This window comes from Ambystoma mexicanum, chromosome 5q (genome assembly GCF_040938575.1).
Source record: "Ambystoma mexicanum isolate Mex_15411 chromosome 5q, UKY_AmexF1_1, whole genome shotgun sequence".
NCBI classification, from domain to species: Eukaryota; Metazoa; Chordata; class Amphibia; order Caudata; family Ambystomatidae; genus Ambystoma; species Ambystoma mexicanum.
This window is the reverse complement of record NC_090933.1, coordinates 723851455-723867848: the sequence shown is the minus strand read 5'-3', so window position 1 is coordinate 723867848 and position 16394 is coordinate 723851455.

Here is a 16394-nt window from a genome sequence, read left to right as displayed (position 1 = left end):
AAACCTGATATGTGTCTTCCTATAGCATATGAGCCTGGTGCCAGAAGCACCAGGACTGGCTCCAAGAGCCCTTTTGCAGAAGTTTTAAGGCCTTTAGGGCCATTGTGGGTGCTTGCTTGTGGCACAGCTTGTGGCCCCTTAAAGTGGTCATGACAGCATGTTTAAAAGATCCGTAACAGCCCCCCAGGAGAATACATGGACACGTGAATGTACAAAGCCCACACATGCATCAACAGGGAACCGAGCAGTGGGATAACTCCACTGCGGCAATCAGTGTGCGCAAACAGTACATTTTTCGAACATCTTGCCTGCCTCTGGCACCTGGGCTTCTCACATTGGAGCGGTAGTCGTAGATAAAAAGTAAGTGGCATATGCCAGTAACCTAATTGCTTTGAAGGTTCAGCACATCAGAAGAAGTGACTTGGCTAATGGACTTGGAGATGTGAGGGCTTATATAGCATTATAGAAACCGATTCATGGAAAGGTGGTGCGTATTTTATATGATTCACAATTTCACAAAGACACAGCAGAGCTGAAGCAAGAACTCAGCTGTAAAACAAATGTGTAGATTAGAATGCGTAAACTGCCCAAGAAATGTTTAGTGAGTAAAACAACGGTTTTGTAAATCAGGCTTTTTGAATGTTGGGAAACAGAAACCCTTGCGAGGGGCACTTCTGGTTCTGGGAATGAGTTAAAAATCAGAAAGATGCAAGGCCTCTCGCCCCCATCCACCCATCACCCCCAGAGCACCAAGGCCTCTTGCCTCCCATTCACCCACCACCCAGACCAAGACCAAAGAGACACGGGTGGCCATCCGGGGCAGGTGGATACCGAGAAGGACAAGGGAAGAGGTAAACAGAGAAGTAGATGGGATGGGAGTAAGTGGGCACTGAGAGTGGCAGGAGAATGAGCGTGGCAAGAAGAGGGAAGCAGAGAGTGACAACGGGTGGTGGGGGGTCAAGGGGGGTACAGAGGACCCGAAATGCTGCGCAGAGAGAACACGGGAGAAGGAGGAGAGGGAGTTATCAAAGGGAAGAGGACACTGAACACAAGCAAGCCGTTATAACTTAAATGTGGAGCGCTTAAGTTACTGCCCTAGTTCGAAGCACTGTACAAACATACAACAACCCAGATAGGTGATAACAGTGAACTGGGCGCGAGCACGTTGAAGGTGCGTCATACTACAGGCTAAGCATAAGCATTACCCCACTCAGCTACCATATGTTTAGATTCGCAAAGCAATGAAACTAGCACTCCATAATTTACAGCGTGGGCACGGGCAGTGAGTTACGTGCGTGCCTGTTCACTAACCGAGGCCTCGAAGATGCACTCCCTCCCAGTCCCGACCAGTGATCCCATCCCAGGATCACAGTCCTCCCATTGTGATCACCCACACAGTGATCTGGTGTGACTGGAGCAGCAGACTGCCACCCTCCAGGCCCAGGGTGATGCCCCAGGGCTGCACCTCCCACAGGTGCACCCCATCAGCTGCGCCACAAAAGGCTAACCACGGGAAGACATGACCCTCCACAGGTCATGACCTGATGCGCAGCAAATGATTTACTGTCTGAGGATATTTAGCAGGAGAGCAAATGTGTGCTGACAGACCGTGCACTACATCGTAATAGCAACTGCTCCCAGCCTCTGGCCAATGGCCGACCAGTGCTTCATGGTCTCTAGGATCCAGTTTCTGAAATATAGTTTTTAGACGTCTGTTGAACAGGTGTAAAACAATTCCATCTGACTCCAGTTGCCTCTTGGACCTGTTTTTGGGTGTCTAATAATGGCAGTGAGCTGACCAGGCTTCAGACCCTTCCCCTGCATTTTGGACTATGTTGACTCGACCTGGCTGACCTACAGAGCCGGCAATTACTAACGTGAATTTCATTTCATTGTCCGCACCTGCGTTCGCATGCATACGTTTTTAGGCAATTGAAATTGTGATGTGGGGTTAGTGCTTGCATGCCAGGGGAGTGACTGGAAGGGTGGGGGAGGGGGAGGCAACTAATTCTAACAGCAGTCCTTAAGTGGCTTGTGTCAGACCTAAAGGAGAGAGTTAACTGCTTGTAACATTGGAGCTGCACCAGAATAGTCTCAATAGAATGCGTAAAGAAGTTAGATGCCCACCACGCAAACAAGGTTGCCCCTCCCCCACCGTCTCTGGTTAGTGCCTCTCCCAAAATGTAGGTTTCGTTGTGCCCCTGAATAATGTATTGATTTCCTTTGGTATTTTTATTTAACCTCTGCTAATGTCTCCTGTTCCCCCACTTGGTGGCCAAACAGTCATAAGCAGTAACAGGATCCAGTAGAAATAATTTCCCACTGGAAAGTCCACCAGCATGGACCTCTTCACACTGTATGTTTTGTACCTGGTGTCTGGGGGTCTGACACTTCATTTTACACTGTAATAATATCTGTAGGTGATGATTCATGCTGGTGTCAGGCCTCTGTTTATGCTGTTATATCTTTAGCTGGGATCCGAGAATCTATAACAATAGCCATATCCGGGATGTGAACACAGACTAGTTCAGGAACAGATTTAGCAGGACTGTACCCCTTCTCTGAGGATGGCTCAGGGGCTTAGCACTGGCCTTCCGAACAAATCAGCGCTGAACTGAACAGCACGGGTTCAAATTGAAACCCTGTTAGAGGCTTGACTGAAAGCAAAGTGAAACGTGCAGGTGACAGCAATTCGCATTCCAACATGGTAGAATTCAAACATAATGCGAGAAACACATTACTTTCCCCTCAAACGCATCTCCCCTGTATTGACGTTCGTACGGTCATGCCAGAGGCCTGGAAGGTTCATGCACCCCAGCCGAACAACCCAAACTCCAAGCAGTCTTGAATGCCATTCCACTAGGGCAACTTGGCCACTCGAATCAGCCCTCCCCACATCTTAAAAACAGCCCCCCATCAGCCTGCAAAATCACCACAAAGTGATCACCTGTATTTCGATCACTCAATTCACCCCTTTCCACGCAATGATAACAAACCTGCATGCATGCAAAATCATTTGGGGGTGTCACATTGGAAAAACCAAGCAAGCAAATCAAATTAACCAAACAAATCGAGCATCGTTCACTTGGTGGTCTCTCTAAACCACCTGCATACAGACACCAGAGTAAGCCTTCTGTGCTGCATAGGGGTGTTCTTCAGAATCAGCAGAAGACTCTCTGGGATGCGAAACCTCCTAAATGTTCGAAAAGCATGCACGCGCCCAGAGACACTCAAAGCCCGAAGTGACGGAGACCAGGGAAAGACAGCATGCAAGAGTCGTCAAACTGTAAACAGGGGACATTTAGAAACCGAGCAGGTGGCAACAGTGTGTGGTATGAGGACCTTTAACATAAGATTTCACTATAGAAAGAGAGGTGTGCCGTGCAGCACGTTTCTCCTGGTAAATGCGCAGATGTAAGAACCTAGCCTAACCACAAGTAAATCAAAGATCATCAGCTGTACAAATGCACATCAGAAAAAAAAGACAGAGAATCCCCAGGGTCTAAAAAAACCTGAAACAATAGTTCCAATGAAGGCACGCATGAAAATTAGTCTTTACGATTCGGGTGGCTATTAAATATACCGATAAAAGTGTATGCCCTTAGAGCAACAATGTAACTGGCGGCCATGTTGATTTGGTAATAAAATCTGCATAGTTTAACAACGTAGAAATGGTTTTAGTTGAAATATGTCTAATACTGGATGGCTGCCAGTAACTGACAGGTATACCATACAAACAGATTATTGCAATATGTTCCATGGAACCACATTATGCAGATTATTGCTATCTATCATGTTTTTGGATTACTTAAATCTGAAAGTAATTTAAGGCTTTCAAATCTATTTAGAATATATGTCTCTGCACTGTCTAGGCACTTTATAGTCCAAATTCTGTTTACAAATATTAGCAATGTTATCGGTGTGGGGCAGAGGGAAGAGCGCCAGCCCATCACAGTTAGCAACCTTTCTCTTGCCTTTTAGAGTGGTGCAGACAAGTTTGCACTTGATGTTGCTCTGCCCTTAAAGTAGAACAATTAGCCAACGATGGCTGATGAAAATGTTGCTCAAACCAAATGGAATAAGATCATTATTGAAGGCCTATCATTTCTGGCGAAATTCAGAGACTATTTTAGTTCGTTATGCTGTATTTAAGTACAAAAACGTGGTTCTGTAGATGCATGTTTTTTTTTAAATTAACGTCACGGCAATCTGTGACGATGTCATGATTTAAACGAGCTTTCACGTACTTCAATGAAATGAACGTGTACATGTTAAAGCTGTGTGTGTTTTTTATTGTACGTTTTAAAGGGAATGGTATCAATTATAACTAATACAGCGTATTAATACCACTGCTGCTACTCCATATTTCAGTCATCTCGCCGAGTTCCGTGACTTCATAAGGCCCTTTATAAATAAACCCTCTCTCCTCAGCCACCGGAGAATCACGCAGTGCCAGGAGACCTTCTGTGAGCGGTACTCTTCCCTGCAACTGCAACCCTGCATTCAGTAACACCACAGCAGTGCAGTTACAGAGGGCAAAGTGCTGCACTGGTCATTGATCTGTCTCATGTTCTGGTCAGAGCGAGCTTCAACAGCAGTGCAATAATCATAACTATTGATTAAATACAGTGGATTCTGATTAGCGGCCTAGAGACAAACAACCTGATTTGAGACCGTTTTTCAATGGGACGAAATCACCTACCTTCGGTTCGGTCCCGCAGTAGGCTATGCAGCTTCACAGGGGTGGGGGGCCCAGAGGCGCGGTGACACGGCTGGGGGGGGGGCGGGTCAGTGGCTGGTCACAGTCATACACAGACACAGGTGTAGATGGGTGGTGTGCTGGCGACTGGCACGGGGCTGGCCGTGACCTGATACTGCAAGTGCACAGCGCATGCAGGGAAGACCCAGGGCACGTGCATTTGTGCCTGGGTGGGCGGTGGCTCAGCTGCTCCCTGCTGCTGCGCAAGCGCAGACTCTGTGTCAGGTCAGCACCAGGTCCAGCACGAGTAGCAGCCCACGGTGGGCCAGGAGGCAGCCAACAGCAGCCATGTTCAAATCGTGTACTCACATTTTTTATTCAAATAAATCATGAACAAACGTTGCTGGCTGCGCTGCCTCCTGGTCTGCCTGATTCATTTTCTTTTTTTCTGTGATGATGTTTGTGCACGGCCCGGGCCAGGGCTAGCCTTTGCTTGCAGCCCTGTGATCTTCATCCGGGGCTACAAGCAAATGATCCGGGGCTATAGCCCCTCTAGCCCCCCCCCCCTAGCAACGCCCCTGGCTGGCAGATTTCACAATCACGAAGGCTTCTGCTGCCAATGTCTGTTCACATGGGCAAGGGCCTCTCATCACTGGATCTAGGATCCCACTGTAAAATGCTAGCAGTTTATACCCCAAAGTAGTTTTTTGTACAAAGACAGCTGTCATTTCTACTCCATTTGATTGCGAAAATAGAAAGAATGCTTCATTATAATAAGGAATCCCTAACACGAGTGCTGTGCTGATTGCTAATTTCAGTTCGTCAAAAGCATCTGTCATCTCGCCTGTCCAGGCAATGTCACTGTTTTCTTTCTGTGCTTCTTTAATTGCTTTTAAAGGTGGCCTCATGTATGTGCTGTAATCAAAGACCCACGCCTTACAATAATTGCTAAGGCCTAGACATTTTTTTTAACCCATAACTTTATCTGCCCTGGGTGTCTTCATAATCGGTTCTGCTCTTTCAGGTGTTAATTTCCTTCCTTCCTGTTATATTAGCTGATCTATATATAGGACTTCTTCCTGACAATATTGCATCTTTTCTTTGTCACCCTTGTACCCCTTCTCTGCTAATACCATCAGTGTTCTTGAATCCTTCCTGCAATCTTTTTCTGTCTTGCTGCACACCAAAATGTCATCTACATACTGTATCACTGTACTGCCAAGCTGCATGTTTCCCAGGTCCATCTGAAGCACTCTGTTAAAGACCGAAGGGAACTCGCAGTACCCCTAGGGAAAACAAGTATGTTTTAGTTTCGTCCTGCGATAGGTAAACAAGGTCATATCTTTGGACTCTTCATGGAGTGGGATTGAAAAGAAGGTATTCTTTAAATCAATCACTGTAAAATATTTAGCCCTGGACGGGATATTACACAATGTCGTGACTGGGTTCGGTCCCATGGGAACTCAGCCTCAACAATAGGGACGTAAATCCTGAATAAATCTCCATGACCCCCTTGTTGCTTTTTTCACTGGGTGCACAGCTGTGTTACATGGGGATTCTGATGGCACCAATATCCCTTGTTGCATCAGGGCAGCAATGGTGGCATAAATGCCTTCATCTGCTTCTTTTGACATTGCAGACTGGCTCACCCATGGTAAAATGGCTTCTTGATTCAATTTTATTTTGATTGCCCCATCTCCTTTTAATAGACCAATGTCATGTGGACTAATGGTACACAATGCACTTGCTACCTGTGCCAAATCTTCCGGGAGGAAGTTTAGTATCTTTCTACTAATGACATTCTCTGGGGTACTTCTCTGTTCTCGACTTTTAGCTGGTATGTAAGGCTTATATTACACATCGCTTCTTGATCAGAATCTTCCTCTGCAAACAAATCTTAATCTGTCATAACAGTCAGTCTGTATCCCTCATCAAGAGCTACCACTGTCCTCCAGTTTATTCCCTCCCCATCAACTCCATGCAAAATCACACTGTCTTCTCTCATTATTGCTGCCTCCAGCTCAATTGTCATCACTTGGCCTTCCTCCTCATCCATGGGTACTTCTGGTCTGAATAAAAATCCAATAGGCAATCACAATGCTCTACTCTGTATTCTTGGAAACCATGCTAACTATATGTGCACCCTGTAAAGGAATACTTCTGTGCACCCTCTTTGCTTCTGGCTATAAAATGCTGTTATGAATTGTGCATTTACATAATGGATCACTGGGGTGGAACATATCCCCTGGACAGTGAATGATATTGTCATGTTAATTTCCTCATCAAAATGCTCCCCAATATGTTGACTAGTCTTGTGCGAGTACAATAATGGCATAGACATGTCATGTCCCCCAATAGTGATAGGTAAAGAGTTTGTGAAAGGAACCGTAGTTGTCGCCCCAGACAATCCTTGTGCATTCATGGCAATGCCTGACATAGGGAATTTCCCTTCTCTAACACAAGATTGAGTTGCCCCGAATCTACAAGGAAGGAAAATGTATTGACACCTATGGTTACCCCGATTCTCGTTTCCTGTTGTGGGTCTAGTGTAACTGATGGGATGAAACACATCAAGTCTTTCTGTGGGCCGTCCTATTGTGGGTATAAATCCAGTCCTGTGCTGGTGAAAGTATTCCCTCCCACGACTGTCACACCCCCTATTCTAGGTGTGGGTACCTATGGCAATATTTGTGTGTTCCATGGTGCCACTGTATTCTCTTGTGTAGGTGCTTGTATTTGCATTGATACCTGCTGTGTATGCATTGGAACTTGCTGTTTGCACTGGTGATTGTTGCATTTGCAATGGCCTCCCTTGCTGCGAAGGTTGCATGTGTGACACTTGTGTATGATACTGTGTGTAATCTTGGGCATAATATTCAGGAGGGTCTATGCTATATGGTGGGGATATGTGGTCCCCGCTCTTAAATCAGCTGCAGGGCGATTCTGCTGCATCCCTCCTCTGCTTCCACATATGTGTGAAATGTGCCCCATCTTACCACATGTCCAGCATTGCTGTGTCTTCCCTCCAAACCTCGGTTGCCCTCCATCAGATCCCCCTCCCTGTGGAGCCTGAAATCCAAACCCTATACCTCGGGGCCCAGCCCCTCGTCCTTGTGGAAAATAATCATATCCTCCCCTTCATGCAAAATTCCCATTAGCTGCTTTTTGCACCTGCGGTGCAACTTGTGTAGCAAACCCTTCTCTTCCACTTGTTAGTACTGCCCCTTCCACTGAGAACTTTGACAATTCTTTCTGTACTAAGTTTTCTTCCGCCAACTTCCTGTCTTCAATTCCCTTTCTGTCTTTCTCTTGTTTTAACCGACAATGGTGAACTATTATCAGTTGAATCTCTTCCCATGGCTTCACTTCCATTGTCACAATCTTTTTCAATTGTTTCTGTACTGCATCAGGTAACCCCTGGCATAATATGTGCTTAAAAGTAGTTATGCTTTTGTCCCACCGTTCTCTCGTTTCTAGCTGCCACTTTTCTTGACTATAGGGAGCTTCATCCTCACCATCACGCATCTTGTCATAATTTCACTTGTGTCTGACAAGTCTGGGTACTGAACCCTAAGTGCTCTCCATACGTCAACTGAACAATTATTAAAAGGTGCTCCACCATGATTTGGTGTCACTCCACGATAGCCCGCCCTTTTCCAAATTTCATATACCCACTCTCCTAATATGGCAGCGAGCAAGCTTTTTATGTCAACCACCACTAAAGTCATTCCCGCTGTCATTCTTTGCAATTCATTAGTCCATTTACCTACTCTAGATGTCAATAAAGGCAGTGTTACGCTCACCTGACTCCCACGGAGGCGCTGGCCTGGTTCGCGCTGCTGTGACCTCTTCTAAGGTGATGCGCAGGGTTCAGAAGACGGACTGGACCGGGCCCCCAAATCTGGCTTGTCTGGCTCGCAGAAGTATCCTTCTGTAGGCGAAAATAGGGGATTAACTGTCTGCGGGGTAATGCAATCGGCCTCCCACTTTCCCCTCTCACCCTCCTCGAAACCCTTCTGTGATTTCTCGTAGCGTCTCACCTTAGGGTCTGGAAGGACAAGCTCTCCATCCTGCTTCTGATGCAGGGGCGCGTTGGTATCTAGTTACTTCACTGGATTTTCGGATAGGTGAGAACCAAACTTGCTTGGCTTCCAGGTAAGTTTTTTGATAAGAGGTTCCCCTTGTGTCCATGTATTAATGTACTAATGCTAGTGTCTTTTTCCCCATAGGGGCCGGGGTACGGAATGCCGGGGAACAGGCACCGACCCGAGATGAGAGGTGAAATCCTTGTAGAAATCAGGTAAGTCTTTAATGAGCATTTTTTGGTAATGTCTTTTCATTCGCTCATTAACGCTGATGTCTCTTTTTCCCCTTAGGGGACGGGGTCCGGAAATGCCAGGATGTGGCGCGGACCCGAAATGAAGAGGGAATGAATCAACAGGTAAGTCTTAACATGGAGATTTAGCTTTCCTTATTCCCTTCTCTCTCTCACCTTTTGTTCTGGTCTTTTTCTCCCTAGGCGCTGGGGCGTGACTGCGAATCCGGATCATCGCTGCTGAACATGGAGGCGCCCTGTAAAGGTGAGTGGAATGTGGCGCTGCAGCGATCGACGCGATAAGCTTTTAAATAAAAGTCTTCCTTTTCAGGATTGTCGGCGAGATGTCTCCGGGATGCGCATTTAGCAGGTAAGGACTTTTCCTTCTTCTGTTCTCTTCTTCTCTTCCTTTGCAGGTGATCCAGGATGCTGGCAGGCGTGGCAAAAGTCAGGATGCAGGAGCAGACGCGGTGAGCGTCCAGCTGCTAGATGCAGAACAACGCGAAGCACGTGTGGCTGTTCGGGTGGGGTTTAAATAGCCTTGGAAGAAGTTCCAGGTATGTATCCTTCCTCCAATCAGGTATGTATCCTTCCCCGACCACGCCTGGATGGTAAATTAGTCCCACAGGTAAAGTAGTTCCTTTCAGGTCTCAAGGAGGCCGGGATCCTGCAGCAGGTAAGTGCACCCAAGCACTCCCATAATGAGCCTGGCGCCTATGGCGCCAGGACTGATGTCTTTTATGAGCCTGGCGCCACAGGCGCCAGGACACTGTCCAAAGGGCCCCCATATGGGGTTGCTGGGTCCTTCCTTGGGGACTGGATGTCCGCTTTCGGGGACGCAGGGCTTGAACCGGCTCCCTGGGAGCGGGCATCATGACAGCACTCCCCCCCAAGGCCCCTCCCAAGGTTGTTCCCTCCGGGGGTTTTGGTTTGTCTGGGAAGAGTCGGTGGAATTTCCTGACTAATCGAGGTGCATGCACATGGTCACTGGGTTCCCACGACCTCTCCTGAGGTCCGAACCCCTTCCAATCAATTAGGTAGAACAGTTTTGACCTAAACATTTTTTAGTCTAAAATGTTCTTCACTTCGAATTCGGGCTCCCCATCTATTAGAATGGGTTCTGGAGGTTTGAGTAGTCGGGTTCCGGGTACCACTGGTTTCAGAAGTGACACATGAAAAACAGGGTGAATTCGCATACTAGCTGGTAAATCAAGTTTAACAGCCACTGGGTTAATTATTGCCGTAATAGAATAAGGACCCAGATATTTTGGGTTAAAAGTTCGAGGCCCTTTGAGTGGTAAATGTCTGGTAGCTAACCACACTTGATCCCCAATCTGATACGCAGGTGCTTCACTCCGATGTAGATCAGCATTCTCCTTGTATTTTCTCTTGGCTTGTTGTAAATGCGTAGTTGCCTCTTTGAAGGCTTGGGTAATTGTAGAATGCAGATGTTCTACTGCAGGCATTCCGAGGTTCTGAGGTGAGTCAAGGTTTGAGGTTCGAGGGTGATGCCCAAACAAAGTATAAAAAGGACTGTGGCCAGTTCCAGAGTGTACCGAATTATTATATGCGTATTCGGCTATCCAAAGAATGTCTTTCCAGTTGCTTTCAGATTGCTGTAACATACACCGTAAGTACTGTTCAAGCGTCTGATTTGTCCTCTCGGTCTGACCATCGGTCTGAGGGTGGTGACTGGTCGATAATCTTACATCGATCTGCGCCATTTGACAACATTTGCGCCAGAAGTGGGAAATGAATTGGCTTCCTCGGTCAGAGATTAGTATAGATGGGAATCCATGTAGCCGAACAATATTTTCGAGGAATTCTTTGGCTAGGACAGAAGCTGAAGGTAAACTTTTCAAAGGAATAAAGTGGGCCATTTTGGAAAACAAATCCACAATTACCAGAATAGTATTGTACCCCGAACAAGGAGGCAGGTCCGTAATAAAATCCATTGATAGGGTGTGCCAGGGTGCTGGTGGTATGTCTAAAGGTTGAAGGAGACCGGCTGGTCTTTTCTTTTGACTTTTATTTTGGGCGCAAACACCACAGGACATCACAAAAGATTTAACATCTTTTCGCCAAGAGGGCCACCAAAATTGTCGTTTCACCTTTTCCTCTGTCTTGGCAATACCGGGGTGTCCCTCTATTAATGTATCATGATAACCGGAAATAACTAGTTCGTGTAATTCCTTATGTGGCAGGAATAAGCGTCCTTGGAAATAAGGTAAACCATTATCTATGGTAAAGTCTGATCCCTTTTGTATCCATTCCTGTAAGGTTGTAGGGTCCAGGAGTTGTTTCACTCTGGCTTGAATGTCTTCAGGCGTCTGTAACAAAGTCATGCCTAGAATCCTCTGTTCGGGAATTATTGGTACTGGTTCTGAGCTTGTATCAGATTCTCCCATTCCAATTCGGGATAAGGCATCTGCTTTGCCATTCTTGCAGCCAGGTCGATAGGTAATCATGAAATCAAATTCAGCGAAAAACAAAGCCCATCGGAGCTGCCGTGATGACTGAGCCTTGGCGGTTTTCAAATACTGTAAATTCTGGTGATCAGTGATCACTGTGATGGTATGTCGAGCGCCAAGCAGATGATGCCGCCAGGCTTTAAAAGCGGACTTAATGGCTAACAGTTCTTTGTCCGTGATTGCATAATTAACCTCGGGTGCCGAGAATTTTCTGGACCAAAATGCTACGGGATGCAATTGGTTGGTTTCGGGATCTCTTTGGGACAGGACAGCTCCCATGAAGGCTGGATGCATCAGTCTCGACGACATAAGGGAGATCTGGACGCGGGTGTTTCAATATAGGTGCGGAGGTAAACTTAGCTTTTAAATCCTGAAAGGCCTGCTCGGCTTCTTCAGACCATTCAAAACGTTTATTTTTCCTCAAGAGTGCAGTAATGGGTTGTACCACGCGTGAAAATTCCGGGATAAACCTGCGATAGAAATTGGCAAAGCCGAGCATGCTTTGAACCCCTTTTACAGAGCTAGGTGATGGCCATTTGAGGATGGCATCCACTTTTCTTGAGTCCATTCGGACTCCTTTGGGTGTCAGGATGAAACCTAGAAACTCGACTTCTGTGGTATGGAAAACACATTTCTCCAATTTAGCAAATAGTTTGTGTTGGCGCAGTTTTTTAAGTACTGCCCTGACGTGTTTTCTGTGACCAGATTCCGAAGAGGAGTACACCAGAATGGCATCGAAATATACAAAATCACAAACATCGATGAGTTCCCGAAGGACATCATTCATGAAGTATTGGAAGGCAGCCGGCGCGTTACACAATCCGAAAGGCATCACCTGGTACTCGAATAATCCGTATTTAGTACGGAAGGCAGTTTTCCATTCGTCGCCTTCTTTAACTCGTACCAGATGATAAGCCCCCCCGGAGATCTAACTTGGTGTATATGCAAGCGTCCTTCACCTGGTCAAGGAGTTCAGGGATCAGAGGCAGAGGATAACGGTGTTTAACCGTTATCTGGCTCAATGCGCGGTAATCGATACAAGTTCTAAGGTCGCCTTCTTTTTTGGGCATGAAGAACAAAGCCGAGGATGCCGGGGACTTTGACGGGCGAATAAAACCATTAGCTAGGTATTGATCCAAATATTGTCTCAAATGCAGATTCTCAGGTTCGGTAAGGGCATAAATCCTGCTACAAGGGGGTTGTGCACCGGGCACCAGATCGTTTTGGCAATCGTACGATCTGTGAGGAGGTAACGTGTTGGCCTGTTCCTTTTGGAAGACGTCCTGAAAGTCTTGGTATTCCGGAGGTAGTTGCATGGAGGCAGAGGTTACAGATGCTAGATTAATCTTCATGTTTTCTGGGTAGCAGGTTTGTGTACAATCCGGGAAGGTTATTCTCTTAGCTCGCCAATCAATTCGAGGATTATGTGTCTCTAACCAAGGGATTCCAAGAATAACCTGAAACTGTGGAGCCTTGATTACATCAAACACAACACCCTCCCGATGGCCGTCGGGACCAATAAGAGTCACCTCAGTAGTGGAATGTGTTACCGGTCCAGAGGCAATTTCAGTTCCATCGACTGTGGTGATGACATCTTTGTTGGTTTTAGGACGGAGAGGGAGGTTAATCCTAGAGACCAATTCACGATCCACATAGTTTCCAATAGCCCCACTATCGATGTATGCCTTTATTGCATGCAACCGCTTAGGCTGTTCTGGATCTACGAGAACCATTGGCACAATGAAATGCGAGGTCTGAGAGTTAGTTTTCAAGCTCGGCAAGCGGACCCCTACACTTGTCGGGCGGAGTTGTTTCCCGAAACAGAGTCTTCATGGTTTTTATCAGCGGCTCCTACCGCCTTTCGGGGCGGTTTTGCCAGGCAATCTTGTAGAAAGTGTCCAGAATTCCCACAATAAAGACATAATTTTAACTGCCGCCTCCTTTCACGTTCCTTTTGAGTTAAGGGTCCTTTAACCCCTCCAATTTGCATAGGCTCAGAGACATCAACTCCCTTGGGATTAGCATGGGTCTTGACCAACACCCAGGTCTCAAACCTGGACCGATCTGCTTTTCTGTTTTGAAGTCTGTGATCCAATTGGACCACTAAGTCTATATACTCTGTGCATTCTTTAGGCGGATTTACAACTTGGGCCAAGACATCTTTAAGTTCTCCACGAAGGCCTCGATAAAACAACGTGACTCTTTTATCCTCTGGCCATCCCGTTTCCACAATTAGTCTATTAAAGGTTGCAATATAGGATAGGAGGTCCTGATTGCCCTGTCGCAGGGATAGAAGTTTGTCATCCAGAGCCTGCCCCTGAGAGCGTCGAGCAAATAACCTTTCCATGCTTGCTTGAAACCTTTGAAAATCACAGAGAATCGGGTCATCTTGAGTAACCAGTGGAACTGACCAATCGGCAGCGCAGCCGCTGAGATATGACAATACAAAGGCTACCTTGGTCTGATCATTAGGGAAGGCCCCAGGTCTGCATAGGAAGTGCAAACGACACTGATTCATGAATTCGGCGAATCGTTTGGGGTCCCCAGCAAAGGGTTCGGGTGGGGCCAGCGGCATGTTTCCAGGTAGATTAATCTGCACAGGGTTACTGGAAACCACAGGAGCGGGGTTCCCTCCGGAACCGGGTAAAGGAGTTTGCCCAGCTTGACCTTGCAAACGCTGTCTGGCCAGGTCATCAGTTCTTTCCTTTGATATTATTAATTCCCTCCTGAGGGCATTAGTCTCTTGGCGAGCGGCATGTACTTCGGCCCGTAATTCCCCCAGTAATTGGGCCAACTGATCAGTCTCAGAACTTTCCATAGCGCCTCGGTGGGAATTTGTAGGAAGTCTTCGTGTTCTGTTATGCTCACCTGACTCCCAAGGAGGCGCTGGCCTGGTTCGCGCTGCTGTGACCTCTTCTAAGGTGATGCGCAGGGTTCGGAAGACGGACTGGACCGGGCCCCCAAATCTGGCTTGTCTGGCTCGCAGAAGTATCCTTCTGTAGGCGAAAATAGGGGATTAACTGTCTGCGGGGTAATGCAATCGGCCTCCCACTTTCCCCTCTCACCTTCCTCGAAACCCTTCTGTGATTTTTCATAGCGTCTCACCTTAGGGTCTGGAAGGACAAGCTCTCCATCCTGCTTCTGATGCAGGGGCGCGTTGGTATCCAGTTACTTCACTGGATTTTCGGATTGGTGAGAACCAAACTTGCTTGGCTTCCAGGTAAGTTTTTTGATAAGAGGTTCCCCTTGTGTCCATGCATTAATGTACTAATGCTGGTGTCTTTTTCCCCATAGGGGCCGGGGTACGGAATGCCGGGGAACAGGCACCGACCCGAGATGAGAGGTGAAATCCTTGTAGAAATCAGGTAAGTCTTTAATGAGCGTTTTTTTGGTAATGTCTTTTCATTCGCTCATTAACGCTGATGTCTCTTTTTCCCCTTAGGGGCCGGGGTCCCGAAATGCCAGGATGCGGTGCGGACCCGAAATGAAGAGGGAATTAATCAACAGGTAAGTCTTAACATGGAGATTTAGCTTTCCTTATTCCCTTCTCTCTCTCACCTTTTGTTCTGGTCTTTTTCTCCCTAGGCGCTGGGGCGTGACTGCGAATCCGGATCATCGCTGCTGAACATGGAGGCGCCCTGTAAAGGTGAGTGGAATGCGGCGCTGCAGCGATCGACGCCATGAGCTTTTAAATAAAAGTCTTCATTTTCAGGATTGTCGGCAAGATGTTTCCGGGATGCGGATTTAGCAGGTAAGGACTTTTCCTTCTTCTGTTCTCTTCTTCTCTTCCTTTGCAGGTGATCCAGGATGCTGGCAGGCGTGGCAGAAGTCAGGATGCAGGAGCAGACACGGTGAGCGTCCAGCTGCTAGATGCAGAACAACGCGAAGCACGTGTGGCTGTTCGGGTGGGGTTTAAATAGCCTTGGAAGAAGTTCCAGGTATGTATCCTTCCTCCAATCAGGTATGTATCCTTCCCCGACCACGCCCGGATGGTAAATTAGTCCCACAGGTAAAGTAGTTCCTTTCAGGCCTCAAGGAGGCCGGGATCCTGCAGCATGGTCTGCATCAGGTAAGTGCACCCAAGCACTCCCATAATGAGCCTGGCGCCTATGGCGCCAGGACTGATGTCTTTTATGAGCCTGGCGCCATAGGCGCCAGGACACTGTCCAAAGGGCCCCTATATGGGGTTGCTGGGTCCTTCCTTGGGGACTGGATGTCCGCTTTCGGGGACGCCGGGCTTGAACCGGCTCCCCGGGAGCGGGCATCATGACAGGCAGCTTACAAACTAAATTGTTTTTGTCCATTTGTGGCCACAGAACATATTTCGGCTATCCTCCTCCTTTCTCTAATAATCTAATAAAGGGAACTGTGTAATTCCCGCCCCTTGTCCAAGTGAAGTTGCACCCTTCGGCTTTATACTGATGTATGTTATGTTAAATGTATTTTGCCCCTCTCCCCCCGGCTGATTTCTCAACCTATTCACATACAGGGTTCCTTCATCTAAACTGCTTGATTGCATTTTTGGGCAACTGGGATGTTCAATGGGTTCTTGCCTTCTCCTTTCTGGTTCCTCAAAATCTAACCATGTGGTATCTTTCCCACAGACAAATACGTGGTGACACAGGAAGGGGTCAACACGCAGAACAAAGTTTTGGTGCCCAAGTCCACAAGTTCAGCCACACCAGAGTCATCGGCTAAACGTGCGAGTGTCATTTATTAGCAGTGGAACCACTGTCTTGAATCCTGTGTGTGTGCTGCAGGACTGTAAGTGTGAGGGGCACTGCCTACTCTGATCCAGGGTGTAGGCTTGCTGGGGGGAACTCAACAGGGGTGCTTCCCCATTACCTCTTCTGGAAGTCAAAATTTGAGAGCAGTTTTAAAGAGGATCAGGGCCCCCGCGCAGGGTCCA